Source organism: Schistocerca americana, chromosome 5, assembly GCF_021461395.2.
Source record: "Schistocerca americana isolate TAMUIC-IGC-003095 chromosome 5, iqSchAmer2.1, whole genome shotgun sequence".
Taxonomy (NCBI): domain Eukaryota; kingdom Metazoa; phylum Arthropoda; class Insecta; order Orthoptera; family Acrididae; genus Schistocerca; species Schistocerca americana.
Genome location: NC_060123.1, coordinates 96243329 through 96270324, shown reverse-complemented (window position 1 = coordinate 96270324; position 26996 = coordinate 96243329). Strand labels below are relative to the sequence as shown.

General features: G+C 44.8%; 1 protein-coding gene across 2 annotated transcripts in view; it reads right to left on the bottom strand.

Moving 5' to 3' along the window:
* Nucleotides 1-26996, bottom strand: part of LOC124615355 (CD109 antigen) — an 840079-nt gene that overhangs the window by 440450 nt on the left and 372633 nt on the right. For both annotated transcript variants that reach the window (XM_047143167.1, XM_047143169.1), the window contains exon 3: nucleotides 12248-12287. The gene's annotated coding sequence lies outside the window, so the exon portion shown is untranslated. The remainder of the gene's footprint in view (nucleotides 1-12247; nucleotides 12288-26996) is intronic.

Here is a 26996-nt window from a genome sequence, read left to right as displayed (position 1 = left end):
AATACATCATGACAAATACGTCAAAACGAGAGAATATAAAACAGAGATCTGCGGTTAAGTAGTGGGGCGAGCAGAGGAAGCTGGGCGGCACAGTAGTCGTGTGTCGTATTACATGAAACTGAAAATCAATATGCATTATATTTTATAAAAGAAAGAATATTATAAAGTTAGTCTAGCAGAATAGAGTACACATAATTAAATACGTATGAGAGAAAAAGGGGAGATGCACATTGCGAACTTTATTACGTGTGCTCACAGATAGTGAAAAGAGTAATACAGTACATAATTAAAATAAATACGATTTTTCACAAGACGTAACAAGAATAGGGAGCATAGAGACTTCAGTGTATGTAACTGCAATGGGAAACTTAGAGAGACAAAAACCGTTTACGTTAGCGTTTGTGTATGCTAAGAATTTGAGTGAACGTAAAACGTTGACAAAGTGCTGATGTATTGTTTATCAAAGCTAACTATCTCAATAAGAAGCAAAGATAAAGAGGGAGGGGGATGAAGGAAGGGGTAAAAGATTTTTTTAGAAAAAAGACCAAGAGACGGGCATGACAGATGAAAAACAAAAAAAAAGATAAATCAAAAATGGAGGAAAAGTGAAAGCGGTGCAAGATCCATACGTGGAGGAATGAACCAATGCAGGAAAATCGATAAGTAGCATAAAGTGCAACCAGGAAATTATCTATGCAAGGGCATGAAATACACTTAAAAACCATTGGCGAGGCTTACAATAAGTATCTGTTAGTAGATTAGGCCCCACCCCAGTGACTGTTAAATCCTAAAAATTTGAACTCCATTAGCCTTCCAACTCAAACTGGATTTCAACATGCATCTCAAGGCAAATGCAAATTTACTAACGTCGTCTTTGCTACATCGATGGGGCGCATGACTGTCAAATATGTATTTGTGATAAAGCATCGTATTCCTCGCTACATCTAGGTGAAAGCTAAAGACAATATTTTCTTAATTATTAATAAAAATACCCGATAGGGTACCTGAAACGTAACTGTCCATGGCCAGTCCGCCTTTTTGGTGGTGAAATAGCTGAAGGATAAAGATGACCGTATTAGAGAACTTTTAACATTGCAGCGCGTCAGCAATCGTGAATAATTTAATGATTATAAAGAATCCGCCTCGATTGCAAATAGAAACCGAATGTTGACCTAGATTTCGGCGCGGATAACCACGCCTCCTTCGGAACACACTAAAACTACAAACCGCCTAAAGAGCTATGGTCCATCATTAATACAGAACGCCCAAAAGGGCAAAAGACTCGCATAAAACGTAAAATAAACGGTACGTGTGTACCATGTCAATGGCTGTACTTCGCTCAAACGTCTGAAGCGTGCTTCCTCACTCCAGCTAACGTTCGGTGGACCGCGGGCTCCCAGGTAAACAGAGGTGGCGCCGGCATCTAAGCTGTGAGAATGTCAGAAAGGAACACGCATGCGCAAATTGAGAATTCGTCTTCTTCCATGTGATTGGCATAAAATGTGTTACGAAAGTGATCCGATGACCGGGTCAAAGGCGCAGGAAGTTAATGCGTGTGTGTGTATAATGTCCCAGCTCGAGGACGATTTTATAGAACTATAGAACGTGGATAGGCTGAAACTATATATGTGGGATAGCGAATTCCACGTATGGTCAAAACGCATGCACGCAGGACAGACAAAATACCATCAGCTAAAAGCAGGCTAAAAATATGGGGGATGAATAACCCATTTTTCAATTACTTGTGATCGGTGATAGTATTTGGAATCAACTGTTATTAGAAGGAGAAAGCAGGCCAAATGGTATATTCGTTTTAGAAAGAACACTGATGTTATTTTATTTCAATACAGCGAAACATTTGGTGACAAAAATACGCATTTTGTTGCAGTCGCAAGACAGATTTAAAATACCTTCACTGCTTTCAGAAATAACCTCAGGAAAAAGTAGGTCTCTTGAAAGAAATGTGTAAGGTGGGGAAGAGTTGTGTATACTAACACTGTAGGTGACAGATAGTAAAATGTTGCTTCTACTATGTTCATTATTGTCGGTTATTACCCACTGTGTTATGTCTATCATCCTACAGGTATTGTGTGGTTTTTCTTTCAAGAAATACATGAGTACATAGCGTACAAACTGCCAGAGACTGCCAAAATTTTCTTCGTCTTGTGGTCCATACTTTCTAATATATAAGTAACTTTTGAAGAGCCAAAATGTACTAGAATAAATAAAATGTCTATAAAACACTGCACTGTACAACGTACTTGCCGTGAGATGGTCGCAATTCCTAAAATCCATCGCCCGTGGCCTCTGGCCTGCTGAGGAGCACCGCAGTCCTGGGTCCGTGGATAAACCATGAAAATCCGCCACATTACGTCACACACAGACAGACCCGGTCTGCGGGCAGATCTGTGAGACTAGATCAGACAGGCAGGGCACGCACGTCGTACGATGTCGTGGTCTCCTGACCTTCATTGCTTACATATTCCGCCCTCACAATCATATTCCGCACATCAAGACGCTTCACTCGAACCCTAACTCGATAAGATAAAGTCAATGTTGTATGAATTCATGTAAACGATATGCAAATAACTAATAAATCGCAAGTGCGCACCGTGGTTGAAATACTCGAGGCTGGCGTACACACATACATTCCAGACACGACGGTCACAGGAGCTTTTAGTTCGAGAGAGGCAACCGCACGCCAGGAGGCCGGTCCCAACCCATCTACGTCGGCCGGTGAGCGCCCGTAGAGCAGACAGCGTTTGCCCGAGTGAAAGGACGACCCCGTGTTCGGCTTAAAAGCAAATTCCGCTAATTTGTGTGGGAGCGGCCAGCCTACGCATTCTTTACACATAGCACGCAGTTTCAGAGATTTTCACAGGGAGACAGCAAACGCCAAACGCTGATACTACAGATTTCCGGATTGGTCGCCTTAAACGAAACGTCGTTCTCCCGTTTTAGAACAGCAATGCTGGTTGGCAGACGATATTTCTGACGCCTTTAGCTGAAGGAGTAATGGAAGAGACCGAAAGATATACCCCTTCACGTCTGGCGTGGAGAGGGGCCATTCCGTTGTCGCTCTTGGAGCGAGAACACGTAACGAGAGCGTGCGCGCTCGTACGTGTACTCAAAGAGCGAGGAACAAGTCTCTCCTCAGTAATTCACTGGGAGAGTACCTCTGTCGAGAGCGAATCGAAATGCCACTCTATATTGGGTCCTTGCGATTAAGCGTTGTTCACTGTGTTGGCCGCCACACTTATTGCGCGGTGTGAACGGACAGAGTTATAGTTAAACGCCAATAGTTAGACTAGGGGCGAATAGGAGACCTTGACTTCATCAAGGCGTAGGGAGAGTTTGATTGGCGAAGGTCAGTCCAGATAGGAAGAGAGTTATCTTATTTGTCAGCAGCGAGCGTCGCAGACAGCAGTCGTCGCAGCTTACGGTATTGTGCGCTACAGCTCTTGCGAGCCCCTTATTTCCTCCGCAACAGTACACTTCACTGCAACTGCATTTCACACGCGACAGCCTCGACCATACCTAGCAACATTCTAATGGATAATTATTCAAGTTGAGTAGGCGCGGCTCTCAGCCATTCTGCCAAGTCAATAACAATCTTAAACTTTGTATAGAAATTTCATTAGCGAAACTTATCCTTGAGAGATAACTTCACATTCCGAAAAGAACCAGGAAATAACGTGTTCAGGTCATAGCTAAAAGTGCCATGATGATTTCTCAGAATTTTAGCAAAAGAAATAATAATTTTCGTTAGTTTCATGTTTTTCTTACACTAACCAACACTACTCCAGTACTATCCAGTATACGTAAGACATTTTTTGAATTTTTGTGTCATTTCCTTACAGCGGACGACTCCAGCTGAAAGTTTTTCCGGCATTTCTCTTTAGAACGTTAGGAGCGTCTGTCTGACTTCTGTAGTAGTGTGAAGGTGGAAATTGCATCTTCCAGGAGCCACAGGGTAAAGGGTTCATCTCAGATTAATCCGTTGCGCAGAATGACAGAATAGCAACCTCACACGCTCACAACATTAGTGAGAAACTATGCGCTTCATTTTTTTTTTTTTTTTTTTTGGTAGGGTTTAAGGGCGCTCAACTGCTGAGGTCATTAGCGCCCAGTCACTGGTGTTAGAGCACAAGGATCCTGCTAAAACTTAAGGGGATGGGGGGACATCAAAAGGACCTGACAAAGATGCAGATGAAATAAGTAAAAAGGTTAAATGTCTTTGGTCAAGCCAGTTAAAGTTATAAAACGCAGAAGACGAGCAGCTGCTCGAGCGTCATCAGCTAAAACATCCGGTAAGGTAGATGGCAGGGACAGGACAACACGAAATTGACTAAAACGGGAACACGACAATAAAACATGGCGCACCGTTAATGCCTGACCACAAGGGCACTGCGGGGCTGGGTCACCAGAGAGCAGGTAGCGGTGGCTAAACCGGCAATGCCCAATCCGCAACCTGGTCAGAAGGACCTCCTCGCGCCGAGATGGTCGGGAGGAAGTTGTCCAAGCAGTTGGGAGCGGTTTTACTGCCTGGAGCTTGTTTCCTTGGAGGGATGACCAAGCATCCCACCACAAGGACACAAGCCTCTTACATACATCCCCACAAACGTCAGATGACGGGACACAATGGGAGGCTGGCCGAGGCTGGAGGACTGCAGCCTTGGCTGCAGCATCCGCAGCCTCATTCCCAGGCACTCCTACATGTCCGGGGACCCACAGAAAGCTGACAGAACCGCCATTATCAGCGAAAGAATGGAGGGACTGCTGTATTCGTTGAATCAAGGGATGGACCGGATAGGGAGCCCCAAGGCTCTGAAGAGCACTGAGTGAGTCAGTGCAGAGTACATACGATGAATGGCGGTGGCGGCGGGCATACTGAATGGCCTGATGGAGAGCAAAAAGCTCGGCCGTAAAGCTGGAACATTGGTCAAGCAGCCGGTATTTAAAGGTGGCGGTCCCGACGACAAAGGCACAGCCGACACCATCGTCAGTTTTGGAGCCATCGGTGTAAATAAAGGTGTGACCAGCAAGTCGAGCACGAAGTTCGACAAACCGTGAGCAATACACTGCAGCCGGAGTACCCTCCTTTGGGAGTGAGCTGAGGTCGAGATAAATACGAACCGGAGCCTGGAGCCAAGGTGGTGTCGGGCTCTCACCCTCTCTGAAGGTGGTAGGGAGGGCAAAATCCAATTGTCGAAGCAGGCGACGGAAGCGGACTCCGGGGGGCAGCAGGGCAGACACATACAACCCGTACTGACGGTCGAGAGAATCGGCGAAGAAGGACTTGTAAGAGGGGTGTTCGGGCATAGACAACAGCCGGCAGGCATACCGACACAGCAGTATGTCGCGCCGGTAGGTCAATGGTAACTCGGCAGCTTCAGCGTAAAGACTCTCGACAGGACTAGTGTAGAAGGCTCCGGTCGCAAGACGTATCCCCCGATGGTGGATGGAGTTGAGCCGGCGTAAGAGGGATGGCCGAGCGGACGAGTAGACGAAGCTCCCATAATCCAGCTTCGATCGGACTATGGACCGATACAAGCGAAGCAGGACAGTGCGATCCGCTCCCCAAGATGAACCGCTAAGAACTCTGAGGACATTAAGGGAACATGTACAACGGGCCGCCAAATAAGAGACATGCGGAGACCAACACAGTTTCCGGTCCAACGTGAGCCCTAGAAACTTAGTTGTGTCCACGAATGGGAGAACAACGGGACCGAGATGTAAGGATGGCGGAAGGAACGCTTTATATCGCCAAAAGTTGATACAAACCGTCTTCTCTTCAGAGAACCGGAAGCCATTTGCCACGCTCCATGAGTAGAGGCTGTCTAGACAACGCTGGAGGCAGCGCTCCAGGAGGCATGTTCTCTGGGCACTGCAGTAGATCGCGAAGTCATCGACAAAGAGAGAGCCTGAGACATTAGGTGGAATGCAATCCATAATTGGATTGATCGCGATGGCAAAAAGGGCTACGCTCAAGACGGAGCCCTGAGGCACTCCGTTCTCCTGGAGGAAGACGTCGGACAATACGGAACCCACACGTACCCTAAACTTTCGATCCGTTAAAAAGGAATCAATAAAAAGGGGCAGACGACCGCGTAGGCCCCACTTGTGCATAGTGCGGAGGATACCTCCTCTCCAACAGGTATCATAAGCCTTCTCCAAGTCGAAGAACACGGCTACCGTTTGGCGCCTTCGCAAAAAGTTGTTCATGATGAATGTCGACAAGGTCACAAGGTGGTCAACAGCGGAGCGGCGGCGACGAAAGCCGCATTGGACATTAGTAAGTAGTCGTCGAGATTCAAGAATCCAAACTAACCGAGCATTAACCATGCGCTCCATCACCTTACAGACACAGCTTGTAAGAGAAATGGGGCGGTAACTAGAAGGAAGGTGTCTATCCTTCCCGGGTTTGGGTATAGGAACAACAACGGCGTCACGCCAACGCATGGGGACCTGACCTTCGGTCCAGACGCGATTGTAGGTACGAAGAAGGAAGCTTTTGCCCGCCGGAGAAAGGTGTGCCAGCATCTGAACGTGAATGGCATCTGGCCCCGGAGCAGAGGACCGGGACAGTGCAAGCGCACGTTCGAGTTCCCGCATAGTAAAGGGGGCATTGTAAGTTTCCAGATTCAGCGAGTGGAAGGAAGGTCGCCGAGCCTCGTCTGCCTCTTTCCTGGGAAGGAAGGCAGGATGGTAATGGGCGGAGCTTGAAACCTCCGCGAAAAAGCGGCCAAAGGCGTTGGAGACAGCCACAGGATCAACAAGGACCTCATTACCTGAGGTCACTATGCGCTTCAGATCGGCAGGTCCGATCCGTTAGAGATACCAACATATATGGCCTCCGGTTTTGGCCCGTTACGCAAGTCCCCTTTTTTGGCCATCTATTCCCGTGTCACAGACACCATGTTGATGAAATGAGGCCGCGGTGATCACCCACGCAACAGATAATTTGCGCAAATACTCTGAGAACTAATACCGTAAAGATGATCGCGGAGCAGCAGACAGGCACACAAAAAAGACAATCACTCTCACAATTAAATTTTTGGCCGTAGCCTTTGTCAGAAAACCAGAGAGCACACACATTCACACAATCACTCAGACATAACTCATGCACACATGACCGTTGTCTCCGGTCGCTGCGTCAACAATCACTGAGAATCAGATCCAAACAAACTACTCCTCACGCCTCCCAACCTCTCGTCGACAACTGCTAGTCTAGCAGCAAGTAGTGGTGGCAGCACTGACTTCAAGCTGAGTGGAGGGGTGGGAGGGGGAGAAGCAGTAAGAATGAGAGAGTAGGGAAGCGGCGCAAGTACTCCGCTGCGCCCAGCCAGCGATGATGACATCTCAGTAAACAAACAATTTCATGCTACTGAGACAAAAGCGAGATTTTTCCAGTGCTTTTTTTCCAACTTTCCCTGATACGTTTGAAATTCCCTGATTTTCAGAACTTGTGGCAACCCTGTGTGAAGTTACTGCACTGGTATCCCATCCGACCTATATGGCTTTCCTGTGCTGAGCGATTTAAGGTTATTTTCCTTTCCGCGATCACTTATTTCATTATCTTTCATTTCGCTTTCGTGTGGTGACTGAAAAGAAGAACACTTTACAATCTTCTACAGTGAAACAAATTCTGAAGGTCGAATTAGCATTTCGGCCTTTTGTCTGTACACCAATTTTGATTCCATAACGAACCACTATGCACTGAGACCGTAGATTAATTAATGACAGACACAGCAAACAGTCGCAACCCCCCTGGCTTTTTGTTATTCTTGCGTATCCAGATTCTGCAGTGCAATACTTTATGTTTGCTATGCGTCTGATGTAACCGCTGAAAATGAATACTAATAGTTGAAATCTGGATATCCAACAATAGTTTTAAAAAACCAGTGGGATTGTAAATGACTGCTGTGTCCCTATTCTTCCTTTTGTCTGTCATATAGCGTTTCGATGCCATTCCTTTTACATGACAGCGTTTTTCTTCACGACGTGAAGCAGCTTCACGAAACTGCGTGAACGACGCTATCACGTGAAGAACCTTCACCTTCGTGACTTCAGAATGCACCCACGACCCGGGTTCCCGGGTTCGATTCCCGGCGGGGTCGGATTTTTCTCTGACTCGTGATGACTGGGTGTTGTGTGATGTCCTTAGGTTAGTTAGGTTTAAGTAGTTCTAAGTTCTAGGGGACTGATGACCATAGATGTTAAGTCCCATAGTGCTTAGAGTCATTTGAACCATTTTTGCACCCACGAGTTCCAAGATCGGCTGAAGCGCTGACCGGTCCGCTGAAAAACGGCTGAATATTTCTCCGTTGCAGGAAGAGGGAAGAGAATAATTGACTTCTACTGGCATCAGCTCCAGACAACTTCCCCGTTATATTCGCCGTTCATGGCATAACTGTGTGAACTGTCGCACTGAAAATATTGCAAGTTGTCACCATCGTATCCAACAGCTTTTCAATACACTCGCAGCAAAACTTCCTCCGTCTGTTTAATGTTTTTTCAGTTATTATTTCAAAATATTTCATGAACGAAACCGCTTCACGCAGTATTATACTCACGTAATTAAAAACAAATAAGAGAGTGCGTCAATTTTAATTTGGCAGATTTTTCACCAATTAATTAGGAATATTTGCGAGACTATCTTTTTAATGGCAGCAAATGAAATAACAAATTATTATTTTTTAGATGGCGGAGATATCACATGCTCTCCGAACACGACAATGTTTACCCAGAGCAATCGAAGCACGACGATTTGCTTGGACACGACGAAATTAGAAGACGGCAGCTGTGTTACAGGCGTAATAAAATTAAGCAAGGAGTTGGGCGTCTTAAATGTCACGCACATCCAGTTCATCGTGGTCCGGCGGTGCAAGGAGCCTGAAGGGATGATCCTTCATAAAATTAAAGCGTGACTGAAATAGGCATGAGCCCGAGAAGAAACTGCAGCGCATGGATTGTAAACACACTGCCAAGGAGGGGGGGGAGTACCCTTGGAAAGACGACCTCGATTTTGATCCCATTCTGGCATGTGACACCTGTGGGGTAGAAGCTGCACTGACAACGCTTCCGTCATCCGCCAACAGAGAGTACCGTGGCATAGCACTCCTCTTTAATAGGGAGTGCTCACAGCCAGAAGGCTCAGAATGGTGCAAATGTGTGAAACAAGCAGGCAACCATGCCACGGAGACGTACTCCTGCTTCGTACAGCCAAGTGAACGAATTTGAAAGGGGTCAAATCGTGGCCTTTGGAGTAGTGAGATGGTCCTTTCGGAGTACTGCCACACAATTTGGACGTGCAGCGTCAGCTGTACAACGATGCTGGTACCAGTTGTCACATGAACGTTCTCACACCCCTAAACGAGGTTCTGGACGTTCACGCAGCACAGACGCCCTCTAGGATCGTCGCATTGTAAAGGCAGCAGCGGCAGATTGTACAGCTACCACAGCATAGATAAGAGGACGCTTGAGCCCAGACATGTCAACAACAACTGCTACGAACCGGCTGTTAGCAGTGGGACTAGGGGCACGCACATCTCCAGCCCATCTTCCACCAACGCCACAGCATCGACGTCCATGGCTCGACTGGTGCCGTCAGAGGATCACTTGGAAGATGGAACAGAGCGCCGTGGTCTTCAGCGATGACAGCAGATTCTGCCTGTACCAAAGTGATGGTCGTTTGCCCCGTAGATCTGGTGAGCACTGTTTCGTGGAGCGCATTCGTCCAAGACACACCGGTCCCACCCCAGGCCATATTGCGAAAAGCTACAACTCTCGTTCACCTTTCTAAAGCGGGCGCTAGCCAGTGCTCGGCAAGTGCAGAATGTTGTTCGACCCGTTCTTTCGCCATTCTTGTAACAGGTAGGTGATGCGCTGTTCCAACAGGATAATGCTCGGCCACATACTGCCCGTGAAACTCAACGTGCTCTGCAACACCTGCAGCAACTTCCCTGGGCAGCACGATCTCTGGACTTGTCTCCAGTCGAACACGTGTGTGGCTATCGTGGGATGAGAAGTGACTCGTGTGACTTGTAAGCCAACAACTGTTACAGAACTACCTGCACAGGTCGGGCAGGCGTCACATAACGTATCCCACGACAGTATTCGCCACCTGTACGATCGACTGGATGCCAGAGTCAGCACCTGCAGTGCCACCTGCGAAGGCTTACGCCACATACTTGTATGGGTGCTTCAGCATGGGCCGATACCTGGTACCTCAGAACCCGCTTGTACTATTTATCTCTAAATGTTGTCATTTTATGTATTTCATATACACTGTTGCAAGAATAAATCTATAGTTCGCTGAAAACGTCTAAAAGGAAGTACTTTTTTTTCCAGCCGGGAACATGCTATTCATCTCTCTTCACGTCCTTGGTGACTTTTAAATGAAACCGTGGCCGAGCGGTTCTAGACGCTTCAGTCTCGAACCGCGCGACCGCTATGGTCGCAGGTTCGATCCTGCCTCGGGCATGGATGTGTGTGATGTCCTTAGGTTAGTTAGGTTTAAGCAGTTCTAAGTTCTAGGGGACTGATGACCTCAGATGTTAAGTCCCTTAGTGCTCAGAGCTATTTGAACCATTTTTAGATGAAACCATCGTGTGCTTTCGCATATAATGTATGTACTGCTTCGCGGTTTAATTTTCACCTCAATTACGTGGAAACTACTTTATAAATAAGGAGTTTTCTAGCTTACTGCAGACACATGGGAGAGTAAACGCGGTATGGATACTTCACTTCAGTGAAAAAAAAAAAATGTTTGAGCACCCACAGTACTAAGAAACAAAAAGAGGCTAAATAGAGAATAAAAAGGGACTTTACATACAAGGCAAAGTATAAATTTCATGTCTGAAAACAGTTACAACTATGAAAAATAAATGCAGCTGTCTGATGGTGCGATATTTATCTGCACTCTTCTTCAACTGTACCTTGTTTAAAACAGCAACAATTTAAAACAAGAAAAAGCAAAATAGGACTACTTGGAAGAGAAGGCCGGCGAACAGGTTTGAAAGTCTCCACCGAAACACATAAACGTCAGAAATGCGAAAATTCTTAACAACAGATAGTGATGTAATAGATAATGAAAGGAAATTTAGAGCAGACTTTACAAAAAGTTGTTCAGGTATACGTCCAATAATGATAAGTACTGTAAGCATACGGTATAACTTACGATATTTGTAACTTAAGCCTTTTAGTTATAAAATTTTATATAAAACACCATAGGTCTAGCATTACCGGACTGTCTATGCGATTATGAATTTCTTGTGCCGAACTGTACGTTTGAAAAAGTTGAAATGCTAAAAAAGAAGTATTCTAAGAACGACGCTTGATCTCAGGTATGACATATTTCTGGAAATTAAGAAGTAAAAACGAAATATTTTAGAAGCAATACAGAATGGCAAATCTATGTGAATTAATGGAAACAGTGTTCTGCCGTACGTTACTTGCTTCTATATTGTCTTCTTCTTCTTCTTCTTCTTTGAGAAATAAACGGCTGTTTGTTTTCATGCCATACGCACTTCCTTCTTTTTATGCACTAAGCACCTCATCCTCAGTGGCCCTATATGGCATGTATACCCGTCTGGGGTTATGTGGCCACCTGTCGCAAGTGTTTGATGGCACTCGGATGCCTTGCACATCTTTGAGACGACGATGAGATGAAACGATTAGGAGAACACGCAGTCCCAAAGCGATGAAAACCCTGGAACCGGCCAGGAATCGAACCCGGGACGCGCGATCTACAGGCAGAGGCGCTGACCACAACACCGCGAGCGGAGGACCTGTTGGGTGAGGAAAAACTTCTTGGAGAACAACTTTTTTGTAGCTAAATCACTGTCTGACTCTACTTATGGATGTCTGAGATATGATTATCACACTACGTGTCGCCTTGGAATTTTGCATCAGGATCTCCGATTTCTGGCGCTAAGCGAGCGTATTTCGTGTGGACCAGTAATGCCACTTACTTGCCCAATGGAATGGTCGAGATATTACCATATATTAATCGGAAATCAGTAAAGAAAAAAAAACCACAGAGAGAAGCTCCTGAACACATTTCATGAAATGCATCGTTAACACGAAATGATGAAACTGCACGTCGGTTTCGACTTTTTTTCCAGTAGAAAAGCGGCAGAGTTGCCCCTTCTGCACTCATCTGGCACATTTATATACGTGACCTGTTTTATGTTACAAGACTTACGTTAGCATGGTTATATGAGAAATATTTCTGGACACTTACTGCCTCCAAGGACGGCTTTGTGGCGGCAGTCACTTCTCACCTGAAACAAATGCAACAGACATTCGTCAATATTTCACTACCTCAGCTGCGTTCCTTTCAATAATGAATATCTAAAATCAGATAAATACGGGGTGTTCATATGACACCTATCTAGTTTATAAATGCAGTTAAGAAAACTATGAAACATGGCATCAAGTAAAGCAACTAAAAAAGTTTTGTGCTAGATTTTCTTCTAAACGATTTCTTTCGTTTTGTTTCTGGTGCTAAAGAATTACCAGACATGAGCACGCCTCCAGTGAGAGCCTGACGTTTCGTGTGGTATGCGAAACGAAATCACCCAGTGTTGTCCACAGAAATTTCCGACGTGAATTTCAGAGGGAACCACCAGACACTAAGACGACCAGGGCTTAGTATGACACGTTGCTAGCCACCCGGAGAGTAAATTGTAAACAGACAGACAGGCTCTAGCAGAAAACGTACTCGTGATAAAATGAAAGACTCAAGGGAAACGAATTGCAGTTTTGCCACAAATCTGTTATTGCGATGTTGGACCGCATCGGGCAAAACCCAACTACACTGGTGTCCAGAATTAAAGCAACATACGGAAATTTTGCAAGGTTGCGTTTATTTTGCCACAAAACAGTGTAAACGGCTCATAGTAAAGTAGAAACAATGTCAATAACACAGAACGTAAACAACTGCAATGTGCATAACGATAGACAAAATGTTGTTCATTTATTCTAACTTAAACGGATACACACATTCCGACAACTGCTTAATGCACTCAGCATGGGGTGTTAGCACCTCTGGCAGCAATATAGGCCTGACAAACGACGGGGCATGCTGTGAGCAGAGTTGCTCGCAAGTCTGGGAGAGTGGTTGGTGGATGCTGACGTGATGCAACCTGTCTACCTAGCGCATCCCAGACATGCTCCATGGGGTTCAAATTGGGAGAGGGAGCAGGCCACGCCATGCATGCAGTATCTTGCGTCTCCAAGAAAACATCAGCCACCTGTGGTCTATGAGGTCAAACATTGTCGTCCATCAATACGAATTCTGTACCCACACCACCTCGCAACAAACGCACATGAGGTCCCAGAACCTCGACACGATGCCTGACACCAGTTAAACCTTGCTGATGCACCCATACAATTTTATGGAGAGATGTTCGAGTGGTCACCATAATACCTGCCAACACCATTACGGATCCTCCTCGATAGCGGTCTCTTTCCATGATGTTTGGATTCCGAAATCGTGTTCCACGTTCCCTCCAGATGTGAATGTGTCGAGAGTGACTCTGCAGACCAAATCGGGACTCATCTGCTACAAGAACATTGGCCCACTGTTGGACCGTCAGGGGGCATATTGACGACACCACTCTATGCGTTCCCTTCTGTGAAGACGCATCAGAGGTACATAAACAGAAGGTCTCCGACAATAAAGGTTACTCTCGCGAAGCATTCTGTACACCGCTTGCCTCGATACAAGTCCAGTGGATGCTGCGAGGTTGGATGCCAGTTTCAGTGCAGTACTAAGATGGTACCGACGTGCCTTCAGAGCCAAATAGCGGTCATCTCTTCTGAAGTCACACTTGGCCGGCCCTGTGTCTTCGTGATTCTGTTTCGGTTTCTATAAATTGTCGCCACACCGGAGAAACAACAGAAGGATTCACTTTAAGCTTTCGGGCCACATCAGTTTGCGACTGCCCTGCTTTCATTCTTCTTATGGCCCTCCAAATACGAACACGAATTCTTTACAGACGCCGGCCGAAGTGGCCGAGCGGTTCTAGGCGCTACAGTCTGGAACCGCGCGACCGCTGCGGTCGCAGGTTCGAATCCTGCCTCGGGCATGGGTGTTTGTGATGTCCTTAGGTCAGTTAGGTTTAAGTAGTTCTAAGTTCTAGGGGACTGATGACCACAGCAGTTCAGTCCCATAGTGCTCAGAGCCATTTTTATTCTTTACAGACGAATGGAAAAACTGGTAGAAGCCGACTCGGGGAAGATCAGTTTGGATTACGTAGAAATATTGGAACACGTGAGGCAATACTGACCCTACGACTTATCTTAGAAAATAGATTAAGGAAAGGCAAACCTACGTTTCTAGCGTTTGTAGACTTAGGAAAAACTTTTGACAATGTTGACTGGAATACTCCCTTTCAAATCCTGAAGGTGGCAGGGGTAAAATACAGGGAGCGAAAGGCTATTTACAATTTGTGCAGAAACCAGATGGCAGTTATAAGAGTGGGGAAGGGAGTGAGACAGGGTTGTAGCCTATCCCAGAAGTTATTCAATCTGAATACTGAACAAGCAGTAACGGAAACAAAAGAAAAAATTCGGAGTAGGAATTAAAATCCATGGAGAAGAAATAAAAAATTTGAGGTTTGCCGATGACGTAATTCTGTCAGAGACAGCGAAGGACATGGAAGAGCAGCTGAAGGGAATGGACGGTGTCTTGAAAGGAGGATATAAGATGAACATCAACAAAAGCAAAACGAGGATAATGGAATGTAGTCGAATTAAATCGGGCGATGCTGAGGGAATTAGATTAGGAAATAAGACGGTTAAAGTAGTAAATGAGTTCTGCTATTTGGGGAGCAAAATAACTTATGGTGGTCGAAGTAGGGAAGATTAAAATGTAGACGGGCAATGGCAAGGAAAGCGTTTCTGCAGACGAGAAATTTGTTAACATCGAGTATAGATTTAAGTGCCAGGAAGTCATTTCTGAAAGTATTTGTATGGAGTGTAGCCATGTATGGAAGTGAAACATGGACGATAAATAGTTTGGACAAGAAGAGAATAGAAGCTTTCGACATGTGGTGCTATAGAAGAATGCTGAAGATTTGATGGGTAGATCACAAAACTAATGATGAAGTATTAAATAGAATTGGGGAGAAGAGGAGTGTGTGGCACAACTTGACAAAAAGAAGGGACCGGTGAGTAGGACATGTTCTGAGGCATCAAGGGATCACCAATTTAGTATTGGAGGGCAGCGTGGAGGGTAAAAATCGTAGAGGGAGACAAAGAGATGACTACACTAAGCAGATTCAGAAGGATGTAGGTTGCAGTAAGTACTGGGAGATGATGAAGCTTGCACAGTATAGAGTAGCATGGAGAGCTGCATCAAACCAGTCTCTGGACTGAAGACCACAAGAACACCATGGCCCTCCAATGCAGAGAGTCTGGTAGGCGTCTTTTCTGTGCCACACTGCACCGTCTCTGACTGTGTACACACTGATTGTGGATGTGGGGCAGCCGCGCGTCGAGGCAGCGCGGTTTCAGGCGCCACTTAACGGATTCCGCGGACCCTCCCCCCTCGGGCGAGGCTGACCCTCCCCCCTCGTGTGTGTTTGTGTGTGTGTGTTTGTGTGTGTGTGGTTCTTAATGGTTCAAATGGCTCTGAGCACTATGGGACTCAACTACTGAGGTCATTAGTCCCCTAGAACTTAGAACTAGTTAAACCTAACTAACCTAAGGACATCACAAACATCCATGCCCGAGGCAGGATTCGAACCTGCGACCTTAGCGGTCTTGCGGTTCCAGACTGCAGCGCCTTTAACCGCACGGCCACTTCGGCCGGCTGTGGTTCTTAGCGTAAGTCATTTTAAATTAGTATAAGCAGTGTGTAAGTCTAGGGACCGATGACCTCAGCGATTTGGTCCCTTAGGAATTTACACACATTTCAACAGTTTTTGATGTGGGGCTACCCGGTTTACACTACCCTCTTTGATAGGTGCTCTGACGTCATCGTCGACGTTGTTGACAATTGACCGGAATGCTATCTTCCGTGCAAAACATGATTGGACGGATATCTGTTGAAATGTTGTATGATTATACCGTTAATTAGACGCAACACAGGAAAATAATTGTTTGTTGCTTTACATTTGGACACTAGTGTATTTACGAAATGTCGTTTTCTCTGGCGAAGCAACATTGCACACATGTTAGAATGTTATTAGGCACAACATTTGCATCTGGCGTTCGGAAAAGTCTTTCGGGCTTCGGGAACATGTCAGAGGTGAATGTGTTGTGCACACCGATGTTGGATCAATTTTATTTTTTCCTCATCGAACAAAGAGTTAAGAGCAGCCGTTCATCTGGACACGGCTGAGCGATCCGTTGAGAATCAGCTCCTTCCCCTTCAGCCGAATGTAATCTTCCAGCAGGACGGCGGACCACCGCACTGGAGTTCACATGTTCGTCACTTCCTCCACCGAAAATTTTCACAGCGATGGGCAAGACGTGTTGGACGAACCAAGTAGTAGCCATGCGATTTTTCGTATAGCACCTTTTGAGTTAGGATGCCACAAACCGTAAGTATCTTTCTCGCTTTTTATTGCAAACTGCACTTGGAAATCAGAGAGAATTCATGTGAACATCCTGAACGTTTATATGGTATGTCCTGCAAATCAATAATTGCTAAGTCTACGTTGAACAAGAAGCGAGCAGAAATGTAGCAATTTATCACAGAACAGTAGAGGGCTACTTCATCGCGGTTTAGTGGACTTGACGGTCAGTTTACAATTTACTTAAAAATTATTGTTCATCCACAGGTCATTCAAATGGTAACATAACAGATTTCGACTTCTTATGAAGTCATGTCAAGTGTTCTGTTTAAAACGAAAGGAAAAAAAGAGGGATAGTAAAATAATGTTGTTGTTGTGGTCTTCAGTCCTGAGACTGGTTTGATGCAGCTCTCCATGCTACTCTATCCTGTGCAAGCTTTTTCATCTCCCAGTACCTACTGCAACCTACATCCTTCTGAATCTGCTTAGTGTATTCATCTCTTGGTCTCCCTCTACGATTTTTACCCTCCACGCTGCCCTCCAATACTAAATTGGTGATCCCTTGATGCCTCAGAACATGTCCTACCAACCGATCCCTTCTTCTGGTCAAGTTGTGCCACAAACTTCTCTTCTCCCCAATCCTATTCAATACTTCCTCATTAGTTATGTGATCTACCCATCTAATCTTCAGCATTCTTCTGTAGCACCACATTTCGAAAGCTTCTATTCTCTTCTTGTCCAAACTATTTATCGTCCATGTTTCACTTCCATACATGGCTACACTCCATACGAATACTTTCAGAAATGACTTCCTGACACTTAAATCAATACTCGATGTTAACAAATTTCTCTTCTTCAGAAACGCTTTCCTTGCCATTGCCAGCCTACATTTTATATCCTCTCTACTTCGACCATCATCAGTTATCTTGCTCCCCAAATAGCAAAACTCCTTTACTACTTTAAGTGCCTCATTTCCTAATCTAATTCCCTCAGCATCACCCGACTTAATTAGACTACATTCCATTATCCTTGTTTTGCTTTTGTTGATGTTCATCATATATCCTCCTTTCAAGACACTGTCCATTCCATTCAACTGCTCTTCCAAGTCCTTGGCTGTCTCTGACAGAATTACAATGTCATCGGCGAACCTCAAAGTTTTTATTTCTTCTCCATGAATTTTAATACCTACTCCGAATTTTTCTTTTGTTTCCTTTACTGCTTGCTCAATATACAGATTGAACAACATCGGGGAGAGGCTACAACCCTGTCTTACTCCCTTCCCAACCACTGCTTCCCTTTCATGTCCCTCGACTCTTATAACTGCCATCTGGTTTCTGTACAAATTGTAAATAGCCTTTCGCTCCCTGTATTTTACCCCTGCCACCTTTAGAATTTGAAAGAGAGTATTCCAGTCAACATTGTCAAAAGCTTTCTCGAAGTCTACAAATGCTAGAAACGTAGGTTTGCCTTTCCTTAATCTTTCTTCTAAGATAAGTCGTAAGGTCAGTATTGCCTCACGTGTTCCAGTGTTTCTACGGAATCCAAACTGATCTTCCCCGAGGTTGGCTTCTACTAGTTTTTCCATTCGTCTGTAAAGAATTCGTGTTAGTATTTTGCAGCTGTGACTTATTAAGCTGATAGTTCGGTAATTTTCACATCTGTCAACACCTGCTTTCTTTGGGATTGGAATTATTATATTCTTCTTGAAGTCTGAGGGTATTTCGCCTGTTTCATACATCTTGCTCACCAGATGGTAGAGTTTTGTCAGGACTGGCTCTCCCACGGCCGTCAGTAGTTCCAATGGAATATTGTCTACTCCGGGGGCCTTGTTTCGACTCAGGTCTTTCAGTGCTCTGTCAAACTCTTCACGCAGTATCATATCTCCCATTTCATCTTCATCTACATCCTATTCCATTTCCATAATATTGTCCTCAAGTACACCGCCCTTGTATAGACCCTCTATATACTCCTTCCACCTTTCTGCTTTCCCTTCTTTGCTTAGAACTGGGTTTCTATCTGAGCTCTTGATATTCATACAAGTCGTTCTCTTATCTCCAAAGGTCTCTTTAATTTTCCTGTAGGCGGTATCTATCTTACCCCTAGTGAGATAGGCCTCTACATCCTTACCTTTGTCCTCTAGCCATCCCTGCTTAGCCATTTTGCACTTCCTGTCGATCTCATTTTTGAGACGTTTGTATTCCTTTTTGCCTGTTTCACTTACTGCATTTTTATATTTTCTCCTTTCATCAATTAAATTCAATATTTCTTCTGTTACCCAAGGATTTCTACTAGCCCTCGTCTTTTTACCTACTTGATCCTCTGCTGCCTTCACTACTTCATCCCTCAAAGCTACCCATTCTTCTTCTACTGTATTTATTTTCCCCATTCCTGTCAATTGCTCCCTTATGCTCTCCCTGAATCTCTCTACAACCACCGGTTCTTTTAGTTTATCCAGGTCCATCTCCTTAAATTCCCACCTTTTTGCAGTTTCTTCAGTTTTAATCTACAGGTCATAACCAATAGATTGTGGTGAGAATCCACATCTGCCCCTGGAAATGTCTTACAATTTAAAACCTGGTTCCTAAATCTCTGTCTTACCATTATATAATCTATCTGATACCTTTTAGTATCTCCAGGGTTCTTCCATGTATACAACCTTCTTTCATGATTCTTAAACCAAGTGTTAGTTATGATTATGTTGTGCTCTGTGCAAAATTCTACCAGGCGGCTTCCTCTTTCATTTCTGTCCCCCAATCCATATTCAGCTACTATGTTTCCTTCTCTCCCTTTTCCTACACTCGAATTCCAGTCACCCATGACTATTAAATTTTCGTCTCCCTTCACAATCTGAATAATTTCTTTTATTTCATCATACATTTCTTCAATTTCTTCGTCATCTGCAGAGCTAGTTGGCATATAAACTTGTACTACTGTAGTAGGTGTGGGCTTCGTATCTATCTTGGCCACAATAATGCGTTCACTACGCTGTTTGTAGTAGCTTACCCGCATTCCTATTTTCCTAGTCATTATTAAACCTACTCCTGCATTACCCCTATTTGATTTTGTGTTTATAACCCTGTAGTCACCTGACCAGAAGTCTTGTTCCTCCTGCCACCGAACTTCACTAATTCCCACTATATTTAACTTCAACCTATCCATTTCCCTTTTTAAATTCTCTAACCTACCTGCCCGATTAAGGGATCTGACATTCCACGCTCCGATCCGTAGAACGCCAGTTTTCTTTCTCCTGATAACGACATCCTCTTGAGTAGTCCCCGCCCGGAGATCCGAATGGGGGACTATTTTACCTCCGGAATATTTTACCCAAGAGGACGCCATCATCATGTAATCATACAGTAAAGCTGCATGTCCTCGGGAAAAATTACGGCTGTAGTTTCCCCTTGCTTTCAGCCGTTCGCAGTACCAGCACAGCAAGGCCGATTTGGTTATTGTTACAAGGCCAGATCAGTCAATCATCCAGACTGTTGCCCTTGCAACTACTGAAAAGGCTGCTGCCCCTCTTCAGGAACCACACGTTTGTCTGGCCTCTCAACAGATACCCCTCCGTTGTGGTTGCACCTACGGTACGGCTATCTGTATCGCTGAGGCACGCAAGCCTCCCCACCAACGGCAAGGTCCATGGTTCATGGGGGGGAGTAAAATAATAGGAAACTAAATTACCATACTAAAGCAATTTCAACACACAGCTACATACACTTGAGTACAAAGGCGCTCACAGTAACAACACGCCTGCGCTCTGATTCGTCAAGCTGAAGGCTACAGTCGACTACGTAATAGAAGTATAAAGTTTGTAACTTTTAAATCGCTAAAATAACGTACGATAAAAATATTCACGATATAAAACTAGTTGAGCTATATACCTCTTTTCAAATTGATTACTAATAAAAACTACAAGTAGCCGACTTAACAACTAGGTGACAAAATTCATAGGACAGCGACATGCACGTATACAGACGACGGTACTGTCGCGTACACGAGCTGTAAAATGTCAGCGCATTGACTGATCTATCATTTGCATGCACCTGGTTCATCTGAAAATGTTTCCGACGTAATTACGGTCGCAAGACGGGAATTCACAGCCTGTGAACCCGGAAGGGTAGTCGGAGCTAGATGCATTGGTCATTCCATTTCGCAAGTCGTTAGGCATTTCAATATACCGGCATCTACGGTGTCAATAGCATGCCAAAAACACCAAATTTCAGGCATAGCCTCTCATCACGGACAATACCTTCGCTTGACGACCTAGAGCAGCAGCGCTGGCGTACAATTCTCATTGCTAACAGACAAGAAACACTGCGTGAAATAACCGAAGAAATCAATGTGTGAAGTATGACGAACGTATCAGTTAGGAGAGTACAGCGAAATGTGGCGTTAATGGGCTGTGGCACTAGACGATCGACGCGAGTGCATCTGCTAACAGCACGACATCGCCTGCAGCGCCTCTCCTGGACTTATGACCATATCAGTTGGACCCTAGACGACTGGGAAACCGTGGTCTGGTCTGGTCAGATCTGATTGTAGGAATCGAGTGTGCGGCGGACCCCATGATCGCGTGGACCCAAGTTGTCAACAAGGCACTGTGTTAGCTGTTGGTTGGTCCACAATGGTGTGGGCTCTTTCCACCGAATGGACTGCCTGAATCGATCACTTACTGGAAACGGTCTTGTTCGGCTACGTGGAGACCATTTGCAACCATTCATGGACTTTATGTTGGCAAACAACGACGGAATTTTTGTGGATGACAACGCGCGATGCCAGCAGGTCATAACCGTTTGCGACTGTTTTGAGCTGGCCGGAGTGGCCGTGCGGTTCTGGGCGCTACCGTCTGGAACCGAGCGACCGCTACGGTCGCAGGTTCGAATCCTGCCTCGGGCATGGATGTGTGTGTTGTCCTTAGGTTAGTTAGGTTTAATTAGTTCTAAGTTCTAGGCGAATGATGACCTCAGAAGTTAAGTCGCATAGTGCTCAGAGCCATTTTTTAAGTACTCTGAAAAGGATATTGCTGAAAAAAATTTTTTCGAGCATTTTCATACCACGTGTGTTTATGTGCCACGTCCACTTTTCTTCATATATTTTAGATCTTTATATCCCTTACATTGCACGTTGGGTTTTTTTTGTTTTTTTTTTTTTTGTCTCCCGAGAGTGTTGGCTATCCTTGGAATGCAACGGTCGGTATTCTTTTGTTTCTGCTGTTTGTAAACAACACGCTTTCAATTAGAGGACGGAAAATTGTTAACCGGACACGCAATCAGGAGGAATAAAGAAAATCTGGAGGCAATGAAGAGAGATGTTTGGGCCATATTCTTCCATAAGTACTCTACTGATGATAAGCCATCTCATGGATTGTGTCCATCAGGAGAAAATTCGTGGTACAAACACAATAGGGCTCAGGCAACTGGAGAATCTTATTCTCACCAGCATTCTCTTCCTGCTGCTGTTATTACAGCAATTAAACCTATTTTCAGAGACTTGGCTCATCCTGACCTTCTAAGGAAATGTCTGCATGGGCAGACACAGGACCCAAATGAATGTTTTAACAGCATAATTTGGAACCGCCTTGCTAAAGCTGTATTTGTAGGCATGCATACAATGAAACTACGAGTACGTGATGCTGTTATTACATTCAATTGTGGTAATATTGGAAAGTTTTGTGTACTGAGAAAGCTGGGAATCCTGGGCTGCAACATTGCGAAAAAATGAGGATAGCCGATGCAGACAGGTCAGCATCTAATACGGCCAAGAAAGCAAGACAAACATCCAGGAAGATGAAAAAGAAGCTGTAAGACCTGCTAGAGGCCAAAGAAGGGTCATCATATGCAACAGGACAGTTTTAATTAAATGTAAGTAACAAATTTCAAGAGTTTTTTCTTTGAAGTCAATTTTCCGCAAACTAAAATTTTCAGTACATATGCCCCATTATATAAGAAACTATTATAGATAAATGAATGAAATTTTCAGAGACTCTGCACAACATAAAAAGCCACCTCTCGTACTACATTCATTAATATTCCCCCATTAGGAAGTTCAGCAAAAAATATTTTCTGCAGAAAAAACTTAATATTTTTTGTTAATAAATTTAAAAAGCATTTCTTAAAAACTATAAAATGGATAAAGTAGATTTTAGTGCAGTTGACTATTAGCATCATGTAACCTGCAGTAAAAATATTAAGGCCCTGCATCAAATAGTTTTTTTTTCAGAAATGGGTCAAATACTTGCCTAAATTAACATGGGTTAGACAGGCAGGGTGTGGTCCCCTTAATGCCACAACATAGTGTCCCGCTGACCAAACTGCGTTAGGCCATTGCTGCTAGCCGTTTCCCCAACGTTACGCCTGTTCTGATGTCGAATTTAATGACGGTATAGAAAACTTGAGGATACAGCTACCGACCATGATCCGCTGGACAATACGCAGCCTCGGCAGAGATTAATGGTATGAAAGGGTCCGCAAAGTTCTGCCCCGGTTACCGCATTTTCGCTCACGAAACGTTCATTTATTTTTCGAACAATAACGTACAATAGCTGTGATATTTACTTAATACTTTTCGCGCACAGTCGTTCCCTGGAAATCCAGCGTGGTTCGAGCAATTTTATTAACAAATTACACTACAGAGAAGGAACACATGGGCTAATGTCCCGCCGGCGAGGGGATCGGGGAAAGAAACTTGCCTGTGACCACTTATCAGGAAACATAAGCAACGCCCCGTCCCCCACTCACATCTTGTCTTTAGTTATTTCGGAAAACCCGGGGTTTTGAACTGCCGATCCCCTGAATGTGTGGATGCGAATCTATCGTGTTGCTACTGCGTCACCTTGATCGGTATTTATGTGTTATTGGAGATGACAATGAAGATGTGAAGATAACTTGTTTCCGGGGAACAGTGGCTACGTCATAAACTTATATGAGTGAATGATGAACCGCCGCTAAATACGGATCCCCGAACAAAGAAATCTAATAAGTCTCTCCCAGCCGTGATGCAGGACACACAGTCCAAGACTTGATCCAGGATGAGATGAGAGAGGCGTATCAAAACAGGTAAAAAGACGATGAGTTAAGAAGTATAAAGAACCTCCAGAGCCACAAACGTCCAGTGGGTTCATCTAGATATCAAAATGAGTCAACTTTTACGGGATAATGGACAGAACTGCAAACGCAATGGCATCCAGATTCGATGCCACCGTGGGGATGATGACTACAATTGTGGCGTGGATATGACAGGAGCCTATTCCACAGGGTTTCTGAATGTCGTGTGCAAACCTGTTGTCTAAGGCCACTGATCTGAGATCATCTACACTCATGCTCATAAATTAAGGATAATGCTGATACGTGGTGAAACAACTCTCTGGTGGGCGGTTTGGGGGTTTAAATCACCTCGTGGTATGACCATGCGGTGCGCTTGACTGCGGTTGTCGCACTATGGCGCTGGCAGCGGTCCACATACGCAGAAGTGTGTTGGTGCATGTCAGAGTACGGTGCAGCGAGTAAGTGAGTAGTGTTGGTGCATGTCAGAGTACGGTGCAGCGAGTAAGTGAGCAGACGTTTTCAGACGTGCTAATAGTGACTGTGTGTAGAAAATGGCTCAAAGAACACATATTGATGACGTTGTGAGGGGTAGAATACCAGGGCGACTGGAGGCTGGTCAAACATAGCAGGTCGTAGCACGGGCCCTCCGTGTGCCACAAAGTGTGATCTCCAGATTATGGCAACCATTCCAGCAGACAGGAAACGTGTACAGGCGCTACCGTACGGGACGTCCACAATGTACAACACCACAAGAACTTCCTCCTGATGGATGATAACGCACGGCCCCACCGAGCTGCCATCGTGGAGGAATACCCTGAAACAGAAGATATCAGGAGAATGGAGTGGCCTGCCTGTTCTCCAGACCTAAACCCCATCGAGCACGTATGGGATGCTCTCGGTCGACGTATCGCTGCACGTCTTCAAATCCCTGCGACACTTCAGGATCTCCGACAGGCACTGGTGCAAGAATGGGAGGCTATACCCCAGCAGCTGCTCGAACACCTGATCCAGAGTATTCCAACCCGTTGTGCGGCCTGTGTACGTGTGCATGGTAATCATATCCCATATTGACGTCGGGGTACATGCAAAGGAAACAGTGGCGTTTTGTAGCACAAGTGTTTCGGTACGGTTTTCTCATATTATCAACAATTCCGTCGACTTACAGATCTCTGTCGTGTGTGTTCCCTATGTGCCTATGCTATTAGCGCCAGTTTTGTGTAGTGCCACGTTGTGTGCAACCACATTCTGTAATTATCCTTAATTTATGAGAATGAGTATGTTAAATCTTACGTAAGCTTCTCATGAGTCATCACCAACAGAGCGACACACACCTGAGGAGTCGAGAAAACGTGGTGCTCCGCTGAATGCAGGAAATTCACTTTGCTGGGGCAATCAAAATGTTTGTAAGACAGTCGTTTTCTCTAAGGTACCCACGTGTACAGCCAACGTCGCCCCTGAGATGCTGGAACAATATCCGAGAGGGTTTCATAGTGCACCTGGCCGCTCGACACAATAACAATTCCAGCGTGTATTTACCTCTCCGCAGAACCGCACAGCACTGCGACATTAAGTCAGTCTCCTTCCGCTTTTATTGGCTGCACCGCGCTGAATATTACACCGCTAGCCCGGTTTCGCGGAGTACTCGGCCAACAGCCCAGCCAAGTTCGCTGCACTTCCTACAAAAGCGGACTCTTGTTTACTGTGGGCCTTGCGGGCGCCTTGCAATTCCGTGGCCAGCAAAAAGTAAAAAATACGCGAAGCGCACCATAACAGGAAAGCAGAAACAGCAGGAGAACTTAAGATGACACCAAGAGGAACAAACTTTCATAAAACTCAAATAGAGCAAGAAACACATTCTTAGGGAAAAACAAAAAAAACATAAACTTATTTTCTGTCCTAGTTCAGATATCGCCAATTGTTTCAGGACAGTTCTGCTTATAACCAAAAAAACACCATGCTTTCATAGAATTTTTAGAGGCCAGACAAACGTGTGGTTCCCGAAGAGGGGCAACAGACAGGATGATTGACTGATCTGGCCTTGTAACACTAACCAAAACGGGCTTGCTGTTGTGGTACTGCGAACGGCTGAAAGCAAGGGGAAAAAACAGCCGTAATTTTTCCCAAGGGCATGCAGCTTTACTGTATGATTAAATGATATTGGCGTCCTCTTGGGTAAAATATTCCGGAGGTAAAATAGTCCCCCATTCGGATCTCCGGGAGGGGACTACTCAAGAGGCCGTCGGTATCAGGAGAAGGAAAATTGTCGTTCTACGGATCGGAGCGTGAAATATCAAATCCCTTAATCGGGCAGGTAGGTTAGAAAATTAAGTTTGGATTCCGTAGAAATATGGGAACACGTGAGGCAAAACTCATCCGACGACTTATCTTAGAAGAAAGATTAAGGAAAGGCAAACCTACGTTTCTACTTTAAGAGAAAGCTTTTGACAATGTTGACTGGAATACTCTTTCAAATTCTGAAGGTGGCAGGGGTAAAATAGAGGAAGGGAAAGGCTATTTACAATTTGTACAGAAACCAGATGGCAGTTATAAGAGTCGAGGGACATGAAAGGGAAGCAGTGGTTGGGACGGGAGTGAGACAGGATTGTAACCTCTCCCCGATGTTATTCAATCTGTATATTGAGCAAGCAGTAAGGGAAACAAAAGAAAAATTCGTAGTAGTTATCAAATTCCATCGAGAAGAAATAAGAACTTTGAGGTTCGCAGATGACATTGTAATTCTGTCAGAGACAGCAAAGGACCTGGAAGAACAGGAATGGACAGTGGAATGTAGTCAAATTAAGTCGGGTGATGCTGAGGGAATTAGGTTACGAAATGAGACACTTAAAGTAGTAAAGGAGTTTTGGTATTTGGGGAGCAAAATAACTGGTGATGGTCGAAGAAGAGAGGATTTAAAATGTAGACTGGCAATGGTAAGGAAAGTGTTTCTGAAGAAGAGAAATTTGTTAACATCGAGTATGGATTTAAGCGTCAAGAAGTCGTTTCTGAATGCATTTGTATGGAGTGTAGCCATGTAAGTAAGTGAAACGAGGACAATAAATAGTTTAGACAAGAAGAGAAAAGAAGCTTTCGAAATGTGGTGCTACAGAAGAATGCTGAAGATTAGGTGGGTAGGTCACTTAACTAATGAGGAGGTATTGAATAGGATTGGGGAGGACTTTGTGGCACAACTTGACTAGAAGAAGGGATCGGTTGGTAGGACATGTTCTGAGGCATCAAGGGATCACAAATTTATTATTGGAGGGCAACGTGGAGAGTAAAAATCGTAGAGGGAGACCAAGAGATGAATACACTTAACAGATTCAGAAGGATGTAGGTTGCAGTAGGTACTGGGAGATGAAGAAGCTTGCACAGGATAGAGTAGCATGGAGAGCTGCATCAAACGAGTCTCTGGACTGAAAACCAC